A 12,972-nucleotide genomic window follows, 5' to 3' on the forward strand; every position below is an offset into this window, starting at 1 on the left:
TTTACCTGTTGTAGTAATGTCCTGATGTTGTGACATAAATCCATCAGATACTCTGAGGTTAGTCGATCTTGTCGATTTTTGGTCAGGCAGTCCTTTACTAGCTCCATCACCAGCCGGTGAGTGAAGCTGAGGACGCCATCAGGTGGTAGAAGCACAATGTTAGGGCGATTGAGGATAAGAATCTCCAATAGCGCTTGTACCTGAACATCGTATAGACGAAATCCAGCCATAGTGAAAAACTGCAAGTGCTATCAATCACTATGGAACCAAGAATGGCACCCGTGAGCCTGTGTGCATTGTAGAAGTTGCAACTGTGAGCTGTGATGTCATAATGGCTGACTATTATCACTGATGTCATCACGGAATCTTGAGATGGAATCTTCAAGGAGCGGCTCTGCATAATAGATGCTGCCTGGCAATATTTAGTGTTCGCTCACACTTGTGTATAAATAATCAGTCTATTCTCATCCAGGAGAGTGGGATGATTTTTTCTCACGTGTCATCCGTGTGTTGTCCGTATACAATCTGTTTTTTTCTCAGCAGCTATTAATCTTTTACAGGACCATTTACAGTTACTTTTGCTGCAGAATTGTAATGTATCCGTATATATAGGATGTCACTCTGATGGTCCGTATGGCATACAAGTTTTTTGTTATGTAGAATTCAGCTTAGAAAAATACACAGATCTGCAATGCCTCATTAAATAACAATGGTCAGAGTGTAATCTAAGTTTTTATCTGATTGCACTCATCCGATTTATACGCAAGTGTGAGTGATACCTTAAAGTGGAAACACTATAGAATTAAATTTATCTCCATGTTTTGATGGCCGTCTTATTTTTTTCCAATTAGAACACAACCAGGATTAGGGTATGTTCACACGCTGCATTATTTCAGGATTTTTTTCTGCGCCAAAAACCAGAGAAGTGCCAGGAAAAATTCTGCATTCAATATGCACGTTTAGCTCATGCTTTTGCTGTGTTTTAACCTGCGTTTTTTATTTCATTCATTTGAATGGGTGAAATACGCTGCAAAGACTTGACAAGCCACAAAGTTACAAAAAAATGCAGAGATTTCAGAAATTTCAGTCACTAAGCTGGTAGCATAGAACGCAGCAATTTTGCCACAGAAAAAAACCCGCAGAAGAAACGCTGAAGAAAAGATATGTTTAGGGAAACACCCTAAACATATCTTCAGTCATATGATGGGGAATATTGAGTACATTTATTACCTCGTGTGTCTTTTTTTTCTCCATAGAACAATTAATACATTGGTTGCAGAGTTAACTATTACCAACGGTGATAAATATTGAAGAATTAATGATAAATGACCCAAGTAATAAGTCATTTACATCATTAACATTAATTGTTGTGTCTTCCTTTATCCTGTGGGGTTTTTAGGTGGTGAGATCGTGCAGTCTGGCCGACTGTCAGGGTTGGCCAGACTCCCTATAAAGATGGCTTATTACAAAGAACGCCTGACCATCAACACAGAAAAAGTTGAAAAATGTATGACGCAAATTTATATATTTTATCAATATACAAAAATCAGGACACAGATCAGCTCTTCAGCGGAGGCAGAAGCCTGAAATTTCTAATATCCAGCCCTAGTTACAGGGGAAATCTGCAATCATAAACGTGTATTAAACTAATGAGATGCCCCTCTATATCAGACTTTATCAATCCTAAATATGTAATGCAATGATATCTTGAGGAAATGACAAGTCTTTTGTATGCTGTCAGTAATAGATATTCAGCTAATCTGACCTTGAATATGTATGTGTATGAAATGAAACACCTTCAGGGGGGGCCAAAAGCTGCTAAAACAGTTCAAATTAGGGCCAGACACCAGGAAAGTCGCATCAATTGACCCACAGTAGACATTTTATAATGGCAATGCAGCAATCAGCCATGGGCCATGCATGAGTTATCAAGATCTGGGCCAGTATTTACAGCTTTGAATTTCATTTCACATTAAGACGAGGTGAGTGAGGGACCGGTGTAGGCCTGCTGTGCTGGGAGAGGGTGGCAAAGGGTGAACACGACAAACTGCTGGACTATGAGAGAGGTGCAGGCAGAGATGTTATGGTGGATTGAGAAAGATGTGGTGTGCTCGGTATCTGAGATTGGTTAAAAACAGCAGGCTTGTCCACTTCCGTAACAGCTGATGGGCTCTTTCTCACCTGACTGTAGCGGGTAAACAAGTAGAGGTTCTGTGGCCGGAGACCTGTGTGAGAACACTTGCCACCGTGACGGAGGAGTAAGAAGCAGCAGATGCAGTTGCAGGTGGTTTTAGAGCAGTGAGATTCCCAGACTAACGCATGTTTGTTGATCATGCATATGCCAAGTTCATGAATTTTTGCCTCTACTGAGTTGTTTTTTACCAAGTTGGCAGATAACATGAGTTCTGTGTTACGGATCCGGGTGGTAGAACCTCTGTGCTGCGGTGCAAGGAGGGACCAGAGGGGCGTTAACTAGGTATCAACTCGGACTGACCAAAGTCGCACGGCGGCTCAATCGACTCCATGGACCAGGGAAGGACCGAGCAGAGGGACCAGGTGCTACTCTGGGCCTGTCCTTGTATGAGAGCAGGTGACTCCCACGGGTCAGAAGGCAGGGACTGACCGGTACAGCAGATGAGCATGGCAGGCAGGCTGACGGGTGAGCCGGGTAGACGGACAGGCAGACACCACAGGTAACTGGCAGGAGCCTCCAGGTAGGCTGGCTTGTAGGCACGGCAGGTAAATGGTACGTTCTCCGGGTAGGCAGGCAAGCCTGGCCCATAGACTGTAGGCAGACCGTCGGGCTGGCGAGTGTACTTGGCTGGCGAAGACAGGTTGACAGGCTGGCGGACTGGACAGGTAGACAGACTGGAGGACTGGACTGGTAGTCAGGCTGGCGGACTGGACTGGTATTCAGGCTGACGGACTGGACTGGTAGTCAGGCTGGTGGACTGGACCGGTAGTCAGGCTGGTGGACTGGACTGGTAGTCAGGCTGGTGGACTGGACGGGTAGTCAGGCTGGCGGACTGGACTGGTAGTCAGGCTGGCGGACTGCACTGGTAGTCAGGCTAGCAGCGGGACCTGAGGTCTGAAGCAGAGTTTAGCACGCAAAGCTACAACCTTGTACGGGCACCTCCATTTTGGAGGAGGTGCCTTTTATATGAGAGGTCCTCCGGCCATTGGCCGGGGACTCCTTAGGAGGGCGCGCGCTGCCCCTTTAAGAGAGGGGGAGTGCGCACGCCCTAAGCACAGTGCCCGGGAAGCTGAGCGCGCCGGCATCAGCTGCAGCAGGAGCGCCGGGAGACGCCGGGCGGGGAGCGCGGTGGTAAGAGGGACGGCCTCTCTGCCTGTCAGGGGGGGGAGACGCCGATACTACATTCTGTCATCCTTTGTGGTCTCAAGAAAGGCCCAGGCTAGGAAACCCTTGCCGCCCCTTGTGAACTGCAGACTGTGGACCACTGCTGGCCACTGCCAGACTTGTTGCTGAGGATGCAGTGCTTGCCGTGGTTGCATCACCCCATGTGTATGTGTACAGGAAGCTGCAACGTAACCTCTTCGTCTTCCTCTTCCTCCACTTCCTCTGTTGAGCTACTCAACTCTGTGCCTCTGGGTTCACACTAAGTGGGATCTACAACCTCATCGTCACCCTCTCTGTTCTCCCATTCCTCGCCCTGAATGTCACCCTCTTCCTCTTCCTGCCCTGACAGCACAGTAAAGTCCGCATGTGCCTCAGGTATCTGAGTCTCATCAGGATCACTTCCACCCCCGGGGGTTAACATCTGGTGATGAAGGTCTGGATTCTGCTTGGACCCTACTTCGTCTGACCCCAGATCCAACTGAAAGAAATTTTGGGCATCGGGCCAGATGTATTCCTCCTCTTGAATCTGTGAATCTTTGGAGCAGACCTCTGATGCCCATGCAATAGAATGTGTGAACAGGTCTGCAGGTTCGCCCATCTATGGTTCCCCACAGTCAGTTGGACAGTTGAAGAGTTGTGATGTGGTGGGAAACCATGGTAATTGGAGTGCCACCTCTGAGGATTGTACTGTGTTTCATGTCATAATGGAGGAAAAGGAGGAGTGGCCCCTTGATGCAGCACTTGCCATCCACTTATGCACATGCTCTTTCTGGCCCTCATCTACAAGGCGTACCGTTGTGCGGCTGACAAAGAAAGGGAGAAGAGTAGCCCGTCCAGTAACAGTAGTTATCAGAAGTCTTTGGATAGGAAGAGATGGTGTTTGTTCAGTAGAGCTTTCAGTAATCCCCTACCCTACGTACACCTCGAACACGAAGCCTATTCCCGCTTCCACCATGACCTCACTTTTTCCCACTCATGTTGGATGTACCCTTCCTCTCTTTTAACCAGCTCTTTCACAACCCTAGGCCCAGACCTGTCAGTCACATGTCACTAAATTAACAGTCAATATATTTTTGCTGAGATAGTGTGGCTGGACCACACTATTAGCACAAAGGATATTGATGCTGAAACGTGGACTGGTGTCTGGACCACACTATTAGCACAGATGAGTTGAATTCTGAAATGTAAACTGGTGTCTGGACAATACTATTAGCACAAAGGATTTAGCTTCTGAAATGTAGACTGGTGTCTGGACCACACTACTAGCACAGAGGATTTAGACTTTGAAATTTGGACTGGTGTCTGGACCACAATATTAGCAGAAAGGATTTAGATTCTGAAATGTGGACTGGTATTTGGACCCCACTATTAGCAACAAGGATTTAGATTCTGCAATGTGGACTAGTGTCTGGATCATACTATTAGCACAAAGGATTTAGATTCTGAAATGTGAACTGGTGTCTGGACTACACTATTAGCACAAAGAATTTAGATTCTGAAACGTGCACTGGTGTCTGGACAACACTATTAGCACAGAGGATTTAGATTCTGAAATATGGACTGGTGTCTGGATCACACTATTAGCACAAAGGATTTAGATTCTGAAATGTGGACTGGTATTTGGACCCCACTATTAGCTCAAAGGATTTAGATTCTGAAATGTGGACTGGTGTCTGGATCATACCATTAGCATAAAGGATTTAGATTCTGAAATGTGGACTGGTGTCTGGACCACACTATTAGCACACACAAAGGATTGATTTTCTGGAAGGTCGATTTCTCACAGGATCCTATCTATCTGAACTAGCTGACGATAAACCGCCTAGCTAACTATCTGACTCCTTGCAGCAGCATCACAGAAAAAAACAGCCTTACCAACACCAAGTCTAATTACCAAAGCTCAAGTTATTTTTAATTTTAGTGTATGGAGTCACAAGTAATGAGGAACCTTGACACTGGTTGCGAGCTTGGGAATTTTGACCAAAATATCGACCAATACCTCATGTAATGTATTTATCTTATACATTATTTTTCATCTGTTTATTGCACATTGTCCATTGTTTGAAAGATGTGGCCAGACCCTTTATTGTTGGTTGGGTGAATTGGGGCATCTGTCCTGTGGGGTGCACGTTTATAGTGCCGGGCAGCCCGCTCGATTTATAACCTTAGGGGCGCCATTATTGGGCTTTAAGCCAGACACAGTGCACCACACTTATCTGTGTGACTGGCGTCCTATACAAGCTGCAGTTGTGTGCATTTTTAATACTACACAGCCACTCACATATCTGCAAATTCATGGAGGGGTTGGCTGTTGCATCAGTATTTCGCACTTGTGCTACCCCCTTCCTTTATCATGGGGGTCTACCGCATCCTGCTTGTGCTTTGGTAATCTAACCTGGTGTTGGTAAGGCTGTTTTTTTCTGTGATGTTTTTTTTTCTAAATTCTTGTCCTTTTATGTGAGCTACTTGCAACAGCAGGAGCAGCCTCACTACGCTGTTACACTGACAAAATGGTGCTGAAGCCATATGTCTGCTTTTTATATGAAGAGGGACATGTGACTTCGGCAGCCAATGACACAAGCCATTTGGCCATTGTGGATGATTTCTGTGCCCTGATTGGCTGCCTGAATCTCCACATATTAAGTTAAGAAAAAAGAAAGAATAACAGTCCGCCTCTCCCCTGACCTCTCCCCACCACCTCCCCTCATCAAACACTTCCCCGCTGCTCATCATACAGCACCACTATCCTAGCCAAACTCCTAACAAAAGCATTAGTGGACACTCGATCATTTACTGAACTTTGGTCGAATTTTGCCGATTTTGAGGAAAATGCTCGGGAATCCGAACACAAATGTGCAATTTTGGTGCCTACTTTGAGATTGGCGAACGTTTTCCAAACAAGATCGCTCATCTCTTGTCCCAGGACCCTTGTTGTACATAGTAAAGATTGAAAGCGGAAAGGAGAGAGGTGGATAAATTGCAGTAAATACCACCCCCCTTCCAAACCGCTGGCAACATGAACAAAGCCCAGTTGCATGATTGCAGACAGGTATGTTTCTCTCTCAGTCATGACAAGTTTATCACGCCTCCAGGCTGCTCTTCCCAGTGCTGCTGCAGGTGATTGACAGGTCTCTCCCTCATGTGTACATTGGGGAGAGTTGATACTTACCTCTATCGATACACAATGAGATCACATCCAACATGAGTTACTGAGAGAAACACTAATACAAGAGAAAAATCTGAAACTAAATGCCCTCATACACATTTCATGAAAATGGACCAACAATCATTACTCGTATGAATAATCGATCACTTGCTGATTGTCTCAAACACATATCACACTATATATTTTTTATTTATTTATTTTACTTACTTATATAGCGCGATTAATCCCACAGCGCTTCACAGACATTATTGGCACTGTCCCCATTGGGGCTCACAATCTACATTCCCTATCAGTATGTCTTTTGAGTGTGGGAGGAAACTGGAGAACCCGGAGGAAACTCACACAAACACGAGGAGAACATACAAACTCCTTGCAGATGTTGTGCTTGGTGGGATTTGAACCTAGGACCCCAGTGCTGCAGTGCTAACCATTGAGCCACCGTGCCACCTATATCTGCCAATATTTTATTTTTTCATTCAATAAACAGCACTGGAAAAATCCTATGTCCCTGTCTGGTCTTTGTTGGTTGGTTGGTCATCAGTCGAAATGAATGATCACTTGTTTCCCCAAACCATCCGACAATCATTCATTATGATTAATATAGTCCATTTTATTCAAGTTTCATCCAATGTATATCAGCTCCTCAGCGTCTGATGGTTGTGCTAAAAGCTGTAAGTTCTTATCCATGTCAGAGACAATTATTTCTCTCAGTTGATGAACCAGAGGAGATAATCTGCTGGATCTGGTCCTGTCAAATAGACCAGACCCAATATTAGATCTACAGGCTTCGGAGCACTTGGGCAGCAGCGACCAGAATTTGGCAAGTTTCAGTGTAATATTCAACAAAAAATACAAAGGAGAAATCCAAAAACCTAGAACTTTAGGAAAGTTACAATTTATGCAATTAAGGGAAGAGCTTAGTCTTGTAGACTGGGATCATGTCCAGGTAACTGGGGATACCGAACATAAATGGGGAATGTTTAAAGATATTACTAATATCCTGGAAAAATCGTATACCCTCTGGTAACAAAATGTGCAGTTATAAAATTAAACCAATATAATTAAATAGGGCAGTACAAAGTGTAATAAGACAAAAACAAAGGGCATTTATAAATGCTGAAAAGTCAGAAATGGCATTTCATCAGTAAAAAGAGGAAATGTAAGAAGAAAAAGAAATCAGGTTAGAAAATTTAGCAGAGAAGCAAATTGCCAACAACATTAAAATAAATCCAAACATTTTTATAAATATATTAATTCCAAAAAGAAAAAAATCGGATGGTATTGGTCATAGTAATATAATAGTAGAAGATAAAGAGAAGGCTTAGATGTTAAACATGTACTTTTCATCCATGTTCCCCAATAAACTGCCTGTGCCGGGGATCATTCAGCAGGGCAGAAATCAAAGTTCTCCACCCAATATAACTAAATTATCAAAAGGAGAAGTGTGTTACCCCAGGCCCGGATGCCACAAATATTAAAGGCTGTGTCTGAGAGCAGGAGGGAGGTTCCTTGGTCAGGGACAATTAGCATGCAGCACCTCCTGTCCCAGGCCAGTAGGGGGAGCTGGCTGCCCCTATAAAAGCTGGAACTGGGGCAGGGTTAGAGAGACCAGAACCCACTTCTGAAGTGTCCAGAAGGGTTCCTTAGAGGAAGGGACAGGTCAGCAGCAGCTGAGGAGTCCGTGAGGCAGAGGAGAAGCTGCGAGCCAGGGACAGAGGCGACGAGAGCCGGTCCTGGCTGAGAGAACTACACTACCGGACATTGGGGTCCGAGGCTGTCAGGGTTGCAAGCCCAGCAGCAGAGAACCAACCCGCAAGGGATTTCAGGTCCCTTGGCCTAAGAAGCCTGAAGGCTCCGCCACACAGAGGGACCAGTACAGCACGAGGAAGCAAAAGGTACCTAAGGCCCGAGTCACAAGCCATACAGGCGAAGTACACGGCCAGCTCAGGGACGTGGGCTATTACACCACAAAAAGGGGGATAGTCAGCAAGGGCAGAGAGAGAACGGTAGGCCTTCACACTCACCCTGACCAGTGGGGCTCACCCGAGTGCTCTCAGACACCCAGGCCCATTCCTACCCGGTACTCCTGTTGGGTCAGTAGTAATACCTACAATAAAGACCCTGGACTGTTTGAAGCGGACTCTGAACTCTCATTACTGCGGCCTGCACTATCACCCCCAGCATTTACATACGCTGCCCTGAGGCTACACTCTGCCCGTGGGGAGTTATCCTATCCCTGTGCTGCACACCAACATCAGCCTCAGCGGTCTGCCTTGCAGCGGCGGTCATCCCTGACCGCAATCCACGGGTGGCGTAGTCGGACATTCATAGCTCTACAAATAGACCGCGACAGCATTTGGTCTGACCACCCTGAGCCACGGGATCGGGTTGCCACTACTACCCCAATCATCGCACTGAAGCCCGGTTCCGGGTACCCCACGGGCGAGTCAGAAGTACGGCTGCATCTGAGCAAATTAAATATTGACAAAAATCCCAGCACGGATGGCATTCATCCACGGATATTGAGGGAGTTGAGCTTAATAATTGACAGACCGCTTTATAATAATAATATAATAATAATGTTTATTTATATAGCGCCAACATATTCCACAGCGCTTTATAATTCAGAGGTTCATATACAACAGTCAAGAGACACAGAGCTAAAGATAATACAATAATTAAAGCAAAACTACTGATGACCCTGCTCGTAAGAGCTTACAATCTACAATGACGTAGGGGTGACACAAAGTACGGGGGCTTACTTCCAGTGAAGGTCCAGCCATCTTGAGGGGATGAGGGATAGATAAAGGCTGCATGAGCTCATCACCAGCCAGTATCTGTAGTGCTTTTGGGTGCGGTGGAGTTTGGTGGAGACTTATGTTTGGAGAAATAATAAATGGCTATAAAAATATAAAAAGGATTTTGATTAGGGATCGTGAAAGGCCACCCTAAACAGATGTGTTTTTGGGGAGCGCCTAAAACTGTGTAAGTTGTGAATCATCCTAATTTCTTGGGGTAGAGCATTCCAAAGAATAGGTGCAGCTCTTGAGAAGTCTTGGAGCCGGGAGTGGGACGTATGGATTAGTACAGATGTTAGTCAAAATTAGCTTGCAAAGCGCAGAGAACGGGTAGGCCGATAAACAGAAATGAGGGAGGAGATGTAGGGGAGTGCCGCGTTGTAGAGAGTTTTGTGTGTGAAAACAAGCAATTCAAATTGGATCCTATAATGTATGGGCAGCCAGTGCAATGACTGGCACAGAGCGGAGGCGTCCGAATAATGATTAGCCAGATAGATGACCCTGTCTGCTTCATTAAGGATGGACTGGAGAGGGGAAAGTCGAGTGAGGGGGAGGTCAATTAATAGAGAGTTATAGTAGTCAAGGCGGGAGTGGATCAGGACAACAGTGAGGGTTTTTGTTGTTTCCAAGGTGAGAAAGGGGCTGATTCTAGAGATGTTCTTCAGATGCAAGCGACAATAGCGGGCAAGAGATTGTATATGGAAGGTGAAGGAAAGATTGGTGTCAAACACAGCGCCCAGACAGCGCGCCTGCTGGCTTGGCGTGATTGTTGTGCCACACACGGAGAGGGAACTGTCGGATTTAAGGAGGTAAGTAGACGGCGGGAGCAGAAGAAGCTCAGTTTTGGAAAGGTTGAGTTTCAGATAGTGAGCGGACATGATGTTGGAAACTGCGGACAGACAGTCGCTGGTGTTCTGTTGTACAGTGGGGGTAAGGTCAGGGGATGAGGTGTATAATTGTGTGTCATATAAAGATGGTACTGAAAGCAAAATTTGCTGATAGTCTGTTCAATTGGGGCCGTATAGAGAGAGAAGAGAAGAGGGCCATGAACTGAACCCTGAGGAACCCCAATAGTGAGAGGAAGGGGGGAAGAAGTGGAGCCAGCAAACGATACATTGAAAGAGTGGTCAGATAGGTAGGAGGAGAACCAGGAGAGAGCCCTGTCCTTTATGCCGATTGAGTGGAGCATAGAGAGTAGGAGATGGTGGTCACCGTTACGTTTTGCTGTCAGAAGGTTATTGATTACTTTGATGAGTGCAGTTTCTGTAGAATATAATTGACAAAAGCCGGACTGTGAGGGGTCTAGAATAGAGTGAATGGAGAGGTAACGGGTAAGGCGGGAGTAGACCAGGTATCCCACGGCCTAAGGGGCGAGTCAGCTTTGGCGTAGTAGGCAGGATTGTAACCAACCCGTCACAAACGGGTATTGCGTGCCTGAAAAAGACTTTGTACGTACCTGAGTGATGTTTCCCGCCATCTTCAGACGTTTTCTCGCCATGGGACATCATCTTCGGGACGCCGCGCGGGAAGAAGAGGGGAGTGGATGTCAAAAAAGCGTGAAACCTGAAGCTCCGCCCTACGCTGAGACGCTGCGCAAGGTCCTGAAAGGAGAGAGAGCGATGCTAACGTCATCACCCCACGACGCAAGGTCCTCACCCAGAGCATCGCGAGCGGAGCCGCGGCATACAGAAGAGGATCGTCTGAAGGTAAGCCATGGTTAACTAGGGGGGAGGAAATTGTCGGACGCGGAGGGACCTTCTACCACCAGCGTAGCCGCTGCAGCTGTGATGCCGTTTTCCATGTCCTACATCCCCGGAGCGGCCTGGCTGCCACAGTATGCCAGCGAGTCGCATACCTTGGGCCCACTTTAAAGAAAGGCTGTATAGCCTGTTCAAAGTTTATCCCCTGACAGAAGAACAGAAAGTAAGCATACTGATAGGGCAGTTAACTGGTGCGGCCCAGCGTGAGGTAAAGTCTTGGACAGCTGAGGAGAAAAGGACTGTAAGGGGTAAGGGGGGTTCTGACCCGTCTGCGGGACACCTTTGACACCCGTACCTCAGCAGAAATCAAAATGCGGTTCTATGGCTGTAAGCAGCGAGCCCAAGATAGTATCAGAGACTATGCCTTGAACCTGCAAGAAGCTCTGGGAGCAATCAAACAAGCTGACCCTGGCAGCGTGCAGGACACCGATAAACTGTTGACTGACCAGTTCATAGAAGGTCTGCTGTCCAGCGCCCACAGAACTCAGCTGCGCCTCATGGCCCTACAGAACCCCGATTTGACTTTTGCACAGTTCAAAGATAGGGCCATCCGGGTGCTCCGAGAACCCGCACCAGGTGGCGCTGTAGCTTCCCGGCGCCCTGCCATCACTTACCACCAGGTGGCAGCGCCCTACCCCGCAGACCTTGTGGGGGCTGATGCGCAGGCCCTAAACCCATCCCCGCCTGAAAACCTGCACCATCAGGTCCAAGAACTAACAAAGAGTGTGGCTGCATTGACCAGGACCGTACAGTCGTTGCAGATGGAACCGTCAGGACCGATCAAGCTGGCTTCCAGCCCGGAGGATGTCCCGTGGCGTCGACAGAGGAGGATCCCGTCGTTCAGAGGGAGGCCCGCCGACCGTTACACTGAGGATGGACAGCCGATTTGCCGCCGTTGCAGCCAGCCAGGACACATAGCCAGGTACTGTACTTTAAATGGGTCCGACCTGGGGCAGAGGGCCAACCCCCAGGCATAAGGTCACCAGGCTCGTCTAATTGGCGCGATAAGTACGTGGAGGGACGCCCGGTCTTACCCGTAGTGCTGGACGGTATCCCCATGAGTGCACTGCTGGACACCGGGTCTCAAGTGACTACCATCCCCTACGTACTTTTCAAGCGGTACTGGAGTGACGCTGATATAACCCGCTATCCAGACGATGACTTAAGCATCATCGCCAGCAATGGCCAACCCGTGCCGCAGGTGGGGTTCAGAGAGATGACCATCAAGATTGGTAAGGTTGAACTGCCGGCACAGGGAGTGATCATTGTGGACATTGACCGTCGAGAAAGTCACCCTAAAATAACCTTGGGTACTAATGTGATTGAAAACTGTCATTCAGAAGTAATTGTAATTTTGCAGCAGGTGGCGATGAATGCGAGCTCCAGTCAACAGAGGGTCCTCCAGAAAGAGATAAGAGCCCTGATGAGACGGCAACAGGTAGAACTGTCTGGTGGTGAGATCGGTAGCGTGAGGATGAGCGACCCGTTCCCCATTGCCATGCCTCCCAAAAGTGAAATGATGATCTGGTGTCGGACTGCAATCGGGTTAAGAGGGAGAGACTACCAAGCCATGGTAGAACCCGTGTACTCAGACAGCAGGCCCATCATTTTGACAGCCTGGGGGGTGGTTGATGTCCGCCATGGAAGGGTGCCCGTCCTGATCTTAAACATCGGGGAAAGGGAAGTACACTAGCCCCGGTACGCTACACTAGCCAAATTGTTTGCCGTCGAACACAATGCTCTCAGGGTCGTGGAACCCTTGCCTCCATCTCCCCCGGTGGAGGATAATGGCTCCCAGAAACACAAGGAGGACTGGTGCCAGAAACTCCATGTGGGTGCTGACTCTACTCCCCTGCACCAAAAACAAGGAGTCTACCGGGTGGTTCAGGA

This window comes from Phyllobates terribilis, unplaced genomic scaffold (assembly GCF_046119375.1).
Source record: "Phyllobates terribilis strain yellow unplaced genomic scaffold, ASM4611937v1 Scaffold_1__5_contigs__length_1240528914, whole genome shotgun sequence".
Classification (NCBI taxonomy): domain Eukaryota; kingdom Metazoa; phylum Chordata; class Amphibia; order Anura; family Dendrobatidae; genus Phyllobates; species Phyllobates terribilis.